The sequence below is a fragment of the Tursiops truncatus genome, chromosome 4, assembly GCF_011762595.2.
Source record: "Tursiops truncatus isolate mTurTru1 chromosome 4, mTurTru1.mat.Y, whole genome shotgun sequence".
NCBI lineage: Eukaryota > Metazoa > Chordata > Mammalia > Artiodactyla > Delphinidae > Tursiops > Tursiops truncatus.
This window is the reverse complement of record NC_047037.1, coordinates 56,342,393-56,356,290: the sequence shown is the minus strand read 5'-3', so window position 1 is coordinate 56,356,290 and position 13,898 is coordinate 56,342,393. Positions and strand designations below refer to the sequence as shown.

At 36.1% G+C, this 13,898-nt stretch overlaps 1 protein-coding gene across 2 annotated transcripts in view; it reads right to left on the bottom strand.

The window, feature by feature from the left end:
- PIK3CA (phosphatidylinositol-4,5-bisphosphate 3-kinase catalytic subunit alpha) overlaps positions 1-13,898 on the bottom strand; it is a 107,375-nt gene that overhangs the window by 48,727 nt on the left and 44,750 nt on the right. The window lies entirely within an intron of this gene.

Here is a 13,898-nt window from a genome sequence, read left to right as displayed (position 1 = left end):
CACTTCCATCCACTAAACTGCCCTCAAATTCATCTTTTTTTTTTTTGGCCATCTTCTCTATCACTATTAGGCCTTAAAGAGTTCTCACATGGAACAATGACTTGTTTATAATTCAATGAGCATTCATTAAGCAATTGCTTTCTATAAGATGAAATGAAAAGGATTTCTGACAGGTACAGAGGGCACAGCAGGTTAAGTGGGCAGTATAAACTAAGGCAAAAAGCCCTGAAAACATACACTATTTAATTTTTCCCCTTCCCAATTCATTATCCACAGTGTCACTAGAAGTGGCTACCTAAAACACACATCTAATTATACCATTACTCAATTAAAATAATATGATGAATCTCTAGTATCTACAAAACAGCTCAAACTCAAAGCCTCATGAACCATTACAACAATGGTCTGCCTTTACTCTCCCCCTCCTGACCCACACTCCAAACTCTAATCCTATTGGATCAATCTTTTCTCTTCAGTCTTCTTTGCATTTGTAAATAGGGTCCATGATCTTTCTTCAATCTCCATTCCTATTCATTGCCATTTCAATCATTCTTTAAATTCAACCCAAATGCCTTCCCTCTAGTCCCTCACAGTCTCATTAAACTTGACTTTCAATTCCAGATGAACTTTAGAATCATTTTGTTAAGTTCAAAAACAGCTCAAAGCAAAATCTGGTCATATTTTGATTAAGAACACCTGATTTATGCTGAGATAGAACTGACATGTTTACAAAATAATCTTCCTATTCAAGTATGTATTTCCACATCTATTTTTCAATGTTCCTCAGTAGTTATTTTAAAATTGAATTATAATTAACATACGATGAACTGCTTATATCGTAAATGTTGTTTGATGATTTTTAATAGCTTTTTACACCTGTGTAACCACCACACAAGACACAGAACATTTCTATTACCCCAGAATGTCCCCTCATGCTCTTTTCCAGTTAACTTCTCTCTATGCCCCAATCACATTTTGATTTCTGTAATTATAGATTAGTATTTCTGGTTCTTGACTTCATGTAAATCAAATCACACAGTATATACTCTTTTGTACTTGGCTTCTTTTCCTTCATTATTTTTGAGATTTATCCATGTTGTTAATGTATCACTAATCAGTTCCTTTAAATCACCAAGTAGCATTCCAAAATATACTACAACTTGTTTATCTATTCTCCAGTTGTTGGAGCTATTCCCAGTTTTGGCTATGGACGTTCTTACATCAGTTTTTATTGTTTTTGTTTTAATGTTTTTGTTTGGTGAATACTTAGAAGTGAAATGCTGGGTTCTACAGAGTATAAACTGACTGCTTATCCTTAAAAAGTTCTGCTTGCAAAGCTAGCCCTTGGTTAGTGTCTGGGAATTTGGATGTTGGATACTGGGAGGATTTCCACCCCCTAACTGATAAGAGTGGCTCACTGTACCTGAACTGTTCATTGGAAACAATATGGTTTACTTCTAATGCCTGCTTTCCTTCTGAAATTTGGGTATGTGCTGGGCAGAGGGATCAGCCTCTAAAGCTATACTTGTGCAGCACTGAATCTCTAACAAGCTTTCCTGATTGGCTACATTTCACATGTTGTCACAACTCCTTGCTGGGGAAATTAAATGTACCTTGCGTGACTATACTGGGAGAGGACCCTTGGAAGCTTGCACCTGGTCTCCCCTGGGTTTCTCCCAACGAACCTTTTCCGTTTGCTGATTGAGCTTTGTATCCTTTGCTGTAATAAATCACAGCAATGAGTATGACTACATGCTGAGTCCTGTGAGTCCTCCTAGCAAACCATCAAACCTGGTTTTAGTAAACTGACACATGAGGTAAATGTTATGTTTAACTTCATAAGAAACTGTCTACCAGTTCTCCAAAGTGGTTGATCATTTTGTATTCCCACCAGCAATAAAACAGAGTTCCAGCTGGCCTACATCCTCATAACTATTTAGTGGTATCACTTTTTAATTTTAACTATTCTACTGGGTAGGTAGTGATAGCTCTACAAATTAAAACACTATTGTTTTAATTTGCATTTACTAATGACTAATGATGTTGAAAATCTTTTCATGTGTTATTAGCCATTTGTATATCTTCTGTGAAATGTCTATTTGTGTCTTTTACCCATTTTTATTTAGTAGTTGATTTTTTTTTTTTTTGCGGTATGCGGGCCTCTCACTGTTGTGGCCTCTCCTGTTGCAGAGCACAGGCTCTGGACGCATAGGCTCAGCGGCCATGGCTCACGGGCCTAGCCGCTCCGCGGCATGTGGGATCTTCCCAGACCGGGCACGAACCCGTGTCCCCTGCATCGGCAGGTGGACTCTCAACCACTGAGCCACCAGGGAAGCCCCATATAGTTGATTTTTTTAAATGTTGATTTCAGGTTCTTTATATATTCTGGAAATAAGTTTTTTTTGTCACTTGTAAGTACTAAGAATATTTTTTTCAATTCTGTGGCATGTCTACTCATCCTCCTGTTGTCTTTTGATGAGCAAAAAATGTTAACTTTGATAGTCCTATTTATCTAATTTTCTTTTATGATTAGTGCTTTTCGTATTCTGTTCAAGAAATTTTTGCCTTCTCAGTAGAATTTTAAAAGATTTCTTTATGTAAGTTCTGTTATGGCTTATTAACAGGTAACGGTTACAGATAACAGATAACTGTTTGCAGATAAGTGATCTTGCTAATTTTGTGAATGGGTTCTTCTTTTCCATTATATAATTGGTTATTGTTCATATAAAGGAAAACTATGGTTTATTTATATATTAATGCTACAATACTGAAAAGTCATACAGAAAAAGATAGAGAAATATGACTAAAAAGTCAAAGATTTTTTGGCAAAAGTACCATAAACCAAATTGTAAGACCATTGGCAAACTGGGAAGATATATTTGCAACATATATGACAAAGGGCTATTTTTTTTTTTTTGTAGTTTACAAATAGCTCAGACAGGGGAATAAAAAATGGTAAGTCAAGTAAGGAATATTAAATTTAACTGTCTATAGATAATAAGCAAGCCAATTCTCACAGAACCTCAGAAAGGTTCAGGACCAGGGAGGGGAGGAGTCAAGATGGCAGTGTGGAAAGACGCAGAGTTCACATCTCCCGACAACTAGGGCACCTGCTGGATGCTGGTGGGTGACCCCGACGCCCAAGGAGATAGGAAGAACCCCCAAGCAAACCACCCCATGCGGCTTGTGGGATCTTGGTTCACAAGCCAGTGGTCAGGCCGAAGCTCCTGCAGTGGGAGCTCTGAGTCTGAACCACTGGACTAACAGAGAACCTCAGACCCCAGGGAATAGTCATCATCTCAGCACCAAGACCCAGCTCTACCCAACAGCCTACAAACTGCAGTGTTGGAAGCCTCAGGCCAAACAACCAGTAAGACAGGAACACAATCGCACTCATTAAAAAAAGGGAAAAAAAAAATGAGACGGCAAAAAAATATGTCACAGATGAAGGAGCAGGGTAAAAACCTACAAGACCAAATAAATGAAGAGGAAATAGGCAATCTACCTGAAAAATAATTTAGAGTAATGAGAGTAAAGATGATCCAGAATCTCAGAAATAGAATGGAGGCATGGATTGAGAAAATACAAAAAATGTTTAACAAAGATCTAGAAGAACTAAAGAACAAAGAGACAGAGATGAACAGTACAATAACTGAAATGAAAACTACTCTAGAAGGAATCAGTGACATAATTAATGAGGCAGAAGAATGAATAAGTGAGCTGGAAGACAAAATGGTGGAAATAACTGTAAAAGAGCAGAATAAAGAAAAAAGAATGAAAAGAATTGAAGACAATCTCAGAGACCTATGGGACAACACTAAACGCGCCAACATTCGAATTACAGGGGTCCCGGAAGCAGAAGAGAAAAAGAAGGGGTCTAAGAAAATATTTGAAGAGATTATAGTGGAAAACTTTTCTAACACAGGAAAGGAAAGAGTCATCCAAGTCCAGGAAGCATAGAGAGTCCCATACAGGATAAACCCTAGGAGAAACACACAAAGACACATATTAACCAAACTAACAAAAATTAAATTCCAAGAAAAAATATTAAAAGCAGCAAGGGAAAAGCAAAAAATAACATACAAAGGAAGCCCCATAAGGTTATCAACTGATTTTTCAGCAGAAACTCTGCAGGCCAGAAGGGAGTGGCAGGATATACTTAAAGTGATGAAAGAGAAAAACCTACAACCAAGATTACTCTACCTAGCAAGGAGCTCATTCAGATTTGAAGGAGAAATCAAAAGCTTTTCAGACAAACAAAAGTGATGAGAATTCAGCACCACCAAATCAGCTTTACAACAAATGCTAAAGAAACTTCTCTAGATGAGAAACACAAGAGAAGAAAAAGACCCACAAAAACAAAACAAAAACAATTAAGAAAATGGTAATAGGAACATACATGTCGATAATAACCTTGAATGTAAATGGATTAAATGCCACAACCAAAAGACACAGACTGCGGGAATGGATACAAAAACAAGACCCATATATATGCTGTCTACAAGAGACCCATGTCAGACCTAGGGACACATACAGACTGAAATGAAGGGATGGAAAAAGATATTCCATGCAAATGGAAATCAAAAGAGAGCTAGAGTAGCAATAGTCATATCAGATAAAATAGACTTTCAAATAAAGACTGTTACAAAAGATAAGGAAGGACACTACATAATGATCAAGGCATCAATACAAGAAGAAGATATAACAATTACAAATGTTTATGCACCCAACATAGGAGCACCTCAATACATAAGGCAAATGCTAACAAACATGAAAGGGGAAATTGACAGTAACACAATCATAGTAGGGGACTTTAACATCCCACTTACACCAATGGACAGATCATCCAAACAGAAAATAAATAAGGAAACACAAGCTTTAAATGACACAATAGACCAGATAGATTTAATTGATATTTATAGAACATTCCACCTGAAAGTGGCAGAATACACTTTCTTCTCAAGTGCACATGGAACATTCTCCAGGATAGATCACATCTTGGGTCACAAATCAAGCCTCGGAAAATTTAAGAAAATTGGAATTGTATCAAGCATCTTTTCTGACCACAACGTTATGAGACTGGAAATCAATTACAGGAAAAAAAACTGTAAAAAAGACAAATACATGGAGGTTAAACAGTGTGCTACTAAATAACCAAGAGATCACTGAAGAAATCAAAGAAATTAAAAAATACATAGAAACAAATGACAAGGAAAACACAACGACCTAAAACATGTGATGCAGCAAAAGCAGTTCTAAGAGGGAAGTTTACAGCAATCAATCTCACGTCAAGAAACAAGAAAAATCTCAAACAATTTAACCCTACACCTAAAGCAACTAGAGAAAGAAGAAGAAAACCCAAAGTCAGTAGAAGGAAAAATATCATAAAGATCAGAGCAGAAATAAATGCAATAGTAATGAAGAAACAATAGCAAAGGTCAATAAAACTAAAAGCTGGTTTTTTGAGAAGATAAACAAAACTGGTAAACCCTTATCCAGACTCATCAAGAAAAAAAGGGAGAGGACGCAAATCAAGAAAATTAGAAATAAAAAAGGAGGAATCACAACTGACACCGCAGAAATACAAAGGATTATAAGAAACTACCAAAAACAACTATATGCCAATAAAATGGACAACCACGAAGAAAAGGACAAATCTTGGAAAGTTACAATTTTCCAAGACTGAACCGGGAAGAAGTAGAAAATATAAACAGACCTATCACAAGTAATGAAATTGAAACTGTAATTTAAAATCTTCCCAACAAACAGAAGTCCAGGACCAGATGGCTTCACAGGCAAATTCTACCAACCATTCTGAGAAGAGCTAACACCCATCCTTCTCAAACTCTTCCAAAAAATTGCAGAGGAAGGAACACTCCCAAATTCATTCTATGAAGCAACCATCACCCTGATACCAAAACCAGGAAAAAATATCACAAAAAAGAAAATTATAGACCAATATCACTGATGAACATAGATGCAAAATTCCTAAACAAAATACTAGCAAACAGAATCCAACAGCATATTAAAAGGATCATATAGCATGATCAAGTGGGATTTCTCCCAGGGGTGCAAGGATTCTTCATGATACGCAAATCAATCAATGTGATACACCACATCAACAAATTAAGGAATAGAAACCATATATGATTACCTCAATAGACACAGGAAAAGTTTTTGACAAAATTCAACACCCATTTATGATAAAAACTCTCCAGAAATTGTGCATAGAGGGAACCTACCTCAACATAATAAAGGCCATATATGACAAACCCACCGCAAACATCATACTCAATGGTGAAAAACTGAAAGCATTTCCACTAAAATCAGGAACAAGACAAGGATGTCCACTCTCGCCACTCTTATTCAACATATTTCTGGGAAGTCTTAGCCATGGCAATCAGAGAAAAAAAAATAAAAAATTGGAAAAAGAAGAAGTAAAACTGTCCTGTTTGCAGATGACATGATACTATACATAGAAATTCCTAAAGATGCCACCAGAAAACTACTAGATCTAATCAATGAATTTGGTAAGGTTGCAAGATTCAAAATTAATCCCAGGAATCTCTGGCATTCCTATACCCTAACAACAAAAGATCAGAAACAGAAATTAAGGAAACAATCCCATTTACCATCACAACAAAAAGAATAAAATACCTAGGAATAAACCTACCTAAGGAGGTGAAAGGCTTGTACTCAGAAAACTATAAAACACTGATGAAAGTAAGCAAAGATGATATAAACAGGTGGAGAAATATACCATGTTACTGGATTGGAAGAATCAATACTGTGAAAATGACTATACTACCCAAAGCAATCTACAGATTCAATACAATCCCTATCAAGCTACCAATGACATTCTTCACAGAATTAAAACAAAATATTTCACAATTCGTATGGAAACACAAAAGACCCCGAATAGCCAAAGCAATCTTGAGAAAGAAAAACGGAGCTGGAGGAATCAGGCTCCCCAACTTCAAACTATACTACAAAGCTACAGTAATCAAGACAGTATGGTACTGGCACAAAAACAGAAATACAGATCAATGGTACAGGATAGAAAACCCAGAGATAAACCCACACACATATGGTGATGTAATTTATGACAAAGGAGGCAAGGACATACAATGGAGAACAGACAGCCTCTTCAATAAGTGGTGCTGGGAAAACTGGACAGCTACATGTAAAAGAATGAAATTAGAAGACTCTCTAACACCATAAACAAAAATCAACTCAAAATGGATTAAAGACCTAAATGTAAGACCAGATACTGTAAAACTCTTAGAGGAAAAACACTCTTTGACATAAACCACAGCAAGATCTTTTTTGACCCACCTCCTAGAGTACTGGAAATAAAACAAAAAGAAACAAATGGGACCTAATTAAACTTCAAAGCTTTGGCACAGCAAAGGAAACCATAAACAAAACGAAAAGACAACCCTCAGAATGGGAGAAAATATTTGCAAATGAAACAATGGACAAAGGATTAATCTCCAAAATATACAAACAGCTCATGGAGCTCAATATAAAAAAAACAAACAATTCAATTAAGAAATGGGCAGAAGACCTAAATAGACATTTCACCGAGGAAGCCATACAGATGGCCAAGAGGCACATGAAAAGATGCTCAACATCACTAATTATTAGAGAACTGCAAATCAAAACTACAATAAGTTATCACCTCACACTGGTCAGAATGGCCATTATCAAAATATCTACAAACAATAAATGCTGGAAAGCATGTGGGGAAAAGGGAACCCTCTTGCACTGCTGGTGGGAATGTAAATTGATATAGCCACTAAGGAGAACAGTGTGGAGGTTCCTTAAAAAACTAAAAATAGAACTACCATACGACCCAGCAATCCCACTCCTGGGCATATATCCCGAGAAAACCATAATTCAAAAGGAGTCATGTACCACAATGTTCACTGCAGCTTTATTTACAATAGCCAGGACATGGAAGCAACCTAAGTGTCCATCGACAGAGGAATGGATAAAGAAGATGTGGCACATATATACAATGGAATATTACTCATCCATGAAAAGAAACAAAACTGAGTTATTTGTAGTGAGGTGGATGGACCCAGAGACTGTCACACAGAGTGAAGTAAGTCAGAAAGAGGAAAACAAGTAATGTATGCTAACACATATATATGGAATTTAAAAAAAAAGAAAAAGGTACTGATGAACCTAGTGGCAGGGCAGGAATAAAGATGTAGACATAGATAATGGACTTGAGGACACGGGGTGGGAGGGGGAAGCTGGAGTGAAATGAGAGTAGCATTGACATATATACACTACTGAATGTAAAACAGTTAGCTAGTGCAAAGCAGCAGCATAGCACAGAGAGATCAGCTTGGTGCTTTGTGATGACCTAGAAGGATGGGATAAGGAGGGTGGGAGGGAGGCTTAAGAGGGAGGGGATATGTGCATATATGTATGCATATGGCTGATTCACTTTGTTGTACAACAGAAACTAACACAGTACTGTGAGGCAATTATACTCCAATAAAGATCTATTAAAAAAAGAAAGAAAGAAAGGTTCAGGACAAGGAAATACCTGGAACTATTAGAACTTCAGGTCTCCAACTCCTCTTAGTGTAGTCAATGGCTTCCCAATCCTTCGGAAATCAGAAGGCATAGTTTCTGGAAAAACTAAACCCCAAAGTCTTTGGACTTAAATAGACACAGAAATAGCTAAGGGTAAAGTTGTGACTAAAACCAGAGGATTATTTGAAAGTCTAATGAGATTCAAAGCCCCTTTCTTCAGTAAATCTCTAGAACATATAAGTAGCCCCACATAAGAGATGGTAGATTTTTCTCCAGAAAAGAAGCCAAAACTGACTAACATAGAGTAAGATCATGACATTTAAGGATTTCCTACAGCACAGTCCACTAACAGACAAGAGCTCTGCCCTCAAAGTCAGAGCTTTTTATCAGCTTTTAATACTTTTTAAATATGAATGACAGCCAAGGATCTTTATGCTTTTGAGGAAGCCTCCAATATTAAAGACAGAGACCAAAACAAAACAGGAGTGCTGAGAAACAAAGAGAATGATGGGACAGAAGAAAATGTCAAAGAAACTAATTAAAATATTCTCAGATAAGAGAAGATATTGCATCATTAACCAGAAGAGGAACCAGTAAGAAAAAAAGAATCAGAGAATAAGAGCTGAAAAAAAAATTCAATAAACGTTTAAAGTCAAGGCAATTTTCCAGAAGGCAGAATAAAAAGAAAGAGATGAGTAATAGGGGGGAAAGGTAAAAAACCAGAAAGAGCAATTCAGGAAGTCTAATATCTGACTTGTAGGAATTCCAGAAACAACAATGAAAACAGAAGAGAGAAAATATCAAAAAAGAAAGGCAAGAAAATGTCCAAGAACTGAAAGATGTAAGTCTGCAGAAAGCAAGGACCTACTGAGTGCATAGCACAATAAAGGAAGAGACCCACACCAAGATACAGTGCCATAAAATTTCAGAACACCAGGCCTGAAGGGAAGATAATAATAACTTCTAAAGACACCCACCCACCCCCCAACCCCCCACACAAGCCAAATAAAAGATCAGGAGCCAGAATGGCACTAGATCATGCAATAGCAAAACGGGAAGCCAGAATATATTACAGCAGCAATACTTTAAACATTCTGAGTAAAAATGATTTTCAATCTAGAATTCTACACTCACCAAAAGTATCCACATAACTACAGGAGTAGACTATGACATATTCAGGTATGTAAAATCTCAAACAATTTACCCCTCAGTTATCCCTTTTCAGGAAGCCACTAGAGAGTATGGTCTTGTAAATGAGAGGGTACACCATGAAGGTATGGGACATGGGAAATCAAGCCTCCAACACAGGAAGCAGGGGTAGGGAATTTCCAGGATAAGAGCAAAGAGAAGTCATAAGACAACAGCTGTGAAACAGACCTAAAGGGCAGTGAAGATTAAATCAGAAAAATTGAAGGCTCTAGGAAGGTATCTTAGGAAAATAACCAAACTAATTATCCTACAGGTGAAAGTTATTATTACAAAGATGGTTTGAAGCCTCTGGGAAGACAGACTCAGATGCAACCTTAACTAAGCAAAATTTTAAACTGACTTAATTATTTAATTGAAACAACAACAAAAGTTGTACAAGAAAAGACATAATCATATGCGCTGTTTGCTTCACTGTTGAACAATACTTTTATGGTCATAATAATGAAAGCACTAAGTATGGTTAATGAAAGCACTAAGTAATAGTTAAATACATCAGGATGACAAGATAAGGTGAAGGAAGGCATTGAGAGTTAAAATCATGTTATCAGAGGAAATCAATGTATGTTAAATATTGGTGGACCAAGAGACAGGAGTATATATACCCCATTATTATAAGGTGGTAAATAGAAAAAGTAGATAAAATAGCTGAAAATGGTTTTTCTGAAGAATGACATGGGACAAGACAGGTTAGGGGGACAGGACAGGAGAAACGAGGGGTAGTAAACTGCTGTTTTTATTAACTTTTCATAGTATTTTAAAAATACATGATTGTATTATTTTTATTTCAGCTTTATTTGAGGTATAACTTAAAATTCAATTCGAGGAGTCTTGGCAAATGTACACAGTTGCGAAAACTACCACCACAATCAAGTTAAGAACACTTCAATTACTCATCACGAAAAGTTTTCTTACTTTACAGTCCATCTCCACTCCTACCCCAGGTCCTTGGTAACTACTAACCTGGTTTCTGTCACAATAGCTTTGCTTATTCTAGAGATTTATATAAATGGAATCATACAGTATGGAATCTTTTGTGTCTAGCTTCTTTCGCTTAGCATCATTTTTTTTTTTATCATTTATGTTTAGGTCTAGGATCCATTTCAAATAAATTTTGGGGTTTAGTGTTAAGAATTTAAAAAATTCCTCCATATGGATATCTAGTCATCCTAGCACCATTTTTTGAAAAGATTATTCCTTCCTCCTTGAATTACCTTGGTGTCTTTGTAAAAAATCAATTACATTAAGCATGGTTCTATTTCTAGACTCTCATTTTCCCCCCATCCATCTATATGTCAATCCTTATGCCGATACTGTACTATATTGACTACTGTAGCTTTACAGCAAGTCCAAAAAGTCAGGTACTGTTAAGTCCTCAGATTTCATACTTAAAAAAAATATTTTTTGGCTGCTTTATGTCCTTGCACTTCCATATAAATTTTGGAACCAGTTTTCAATTTCTATGGAAGACTGACAAGATTTTGATTCAAACTGCATTGACTCTATAGATCAATTTCATAAGAACTTCCATCCTAACAATATTCAGTCTTCCAATTCAAGAACATGATGTAACTCTCAATTAATTTAGATCTTCTTTAATTTCTGTCAGCAAAAATTTGTAGTGCACAGGCTTTGCATATCTTGTTAAATTTATTTCTAAGTAATTACATAATGCTAATGTGGTTTTGTTTTGTAATTTCACTTTTGGATTGTTCGTTACTGGTATATAGGAATATAATTAATCCTTGTTAATTATCTTGTATCCTACAACCTTGCTAAATTGATGCATTAGTTCTATAATTTTTTTAATGCAGATCCCTTAGAACTTTCTACACACGTGCCAGCTGTGAATAAAACAGTTTTACTTCTTCCTTTCTATTCTGTATTGTCCTTTCGTTTCTTTTTCTTATCGCATCAGCTAGGACCTCTAGCATAATGTTGAATAAAAGTGGTGAGAGCAACATCCTTGCCTTGTTCTTGATCTTAATTGGAAAAACAAAATCATTCACCATGAGGTATGATTTTAGTTGTGTTTTCATAGATATTCTTTATTTATTTATGATGATGATCATACAATTTTTCAACTTTATCTTATTAGCATTATGTATTACACTGAATTGATTTTTGGAAGTTAAACCAGTCTTTCATTGTTGGGATAAATCCCACATGGCCATGATGTATTATCCTTTTCATATACTGCTAGATTTAATATGCTAATATTTTGTTAAGGATTTCTGTGTCTATGTCCATGAGGAATATTCACTGCTAGTTTTCTTTTCTTGTGATGTCTTTCTTTGGCTTTGGTATCCAGGTAATACTGGCCTCATAAAATGAGTTGTGATGTTCTCCTTACGCCTATATTTTCTGAAAATTTGGGTAGGAATTATATTTTTTCTTTTTTCAGTGTTTGACAGAATTACCAATTACGCCACTGGCCTGAATTTTTTTGTTGTTGGAAGGTTTTTAATTACTAACTGAATTTCCTTATTCTATATAGGTCTATTTAGATTTTCTAGTTCTTCTTGAGTCAGTTTTTGGTCATTTATATTTTTCAGGGAATTTGTCCATTTCACCTAAGTTGTCAAACTGGTTGGTGTAAAGTTGTTCATAATATTCTTTTATTATCTTGTTAAGTATCTATGTATCTGTAATAACATCTTTTCTTTTATTCCTAATATTGTTAATTTACATCTTTTTTCTTAATTGTTCTAGTTAAAGGTTTATCAATTTTACTGAATTTTCTAAGAATGAGGTTTTCATCTCATTGGCTTTCTCTGTTTTCCACTTACCTGAGTTCTGCTCTGATCTTTATTATTTCCTTTCTTCTATTTACTTTGGGCTTAACTTACTATTTCTTTTCTAGCTTTTTTTTTTTTTTTTTTTTTTTTTTGCGATACTCGGGCCTCTCACTGCTGGGGCCCCTCCCGCCGCGGAGCAACAGGCTCCAGACACGCAAGCCCAGCAGCCATGGCCCACGGGCGCAGCCGCTCCGCGGCACGTGGGATCCTCCCGGACCGGGGCACGAACCCGTGTCCCCCGCATCGGCAGGTAGACCCCCAACCACTGCGCCACCAGGGAAGCCCTCTTTTCTAGCTTTTTAAGGCAAGAGCTTAGATAACTGATTTTACACCTTTCTTCTTTTCTAGTATGTAAGTATTTAAAGCTATAAGTTAATTTCTTAGCACTGCTTTAGCTACATACCAAATACTTTGATATGCTGTATTTTTATTTTCATTCAGTTTAAAATATTTTCTTCATTCAGTTAAAAATATTTTCTAACTTCTGTGAATTCTTCTTTCACCCATAGCTTACTTAGAAACACATGATTCAATTTCCCCATATTTGGGAATTTTCCTTATTTCTTTCTGTATTGACTTTTAGTTTAATTCCTTTAATTTAATTCATACTGCATAATTTCAACACACTGTAATTTCAATCCTTTCATATTTACCAACAAATTTTATGTTTGTGGGCCATTATATGGCTCATCCTGATGAATGTTTCAAATGCACTTTGAATGTGTTGTTGGGTGTGGTATTCTGTAGATGTCAGTTAGGTAAAATTGGTTGATTGCCTTATTCAAGTCTTCTATGTATCCTGTTTTTCTGCCTACTTAATCTACCAATTGTTGAGAGAAGAGCACTGAAGCCTGCAACTCTAAATGTTTAACTGCCTATTTCTATTTTTGATTCTGGCAGTCTTTTACTTCATGGATTTTGTGTCTCTGTTGTCAAGTGCACATATATTTAGAATTTCATATTATGCTGCTGTGTTCATTTTATAATTTATCTCTAGTATTACTCTTTGTTTTAAAATATATTGGCTGATATTAATACAGTTACTCCAGCATTCTTATACTTATTTTCTACGAAGGGGAATCACCCAACCTCGTCACACTGTCATTACTGGAAGATACATTTATTTTGATGATGAAAATTAAAAACTTAAAAGGGGAATACAGGGCTTCCCTGGTGGGGCAGTGGTTGAATAAAAGAATCCGCCTGCCAAGGCAGGGGACACAGGTTCAAGCCCTGGTCCAGGAAGATCCCACATGCGCGGAGCAACTAAGTCCATGCGCCACAACTACTGAGCCTGTGCTCTAGAGCCTGCAAGCCACAACTACTGAAGCCTGAGCACCTAGA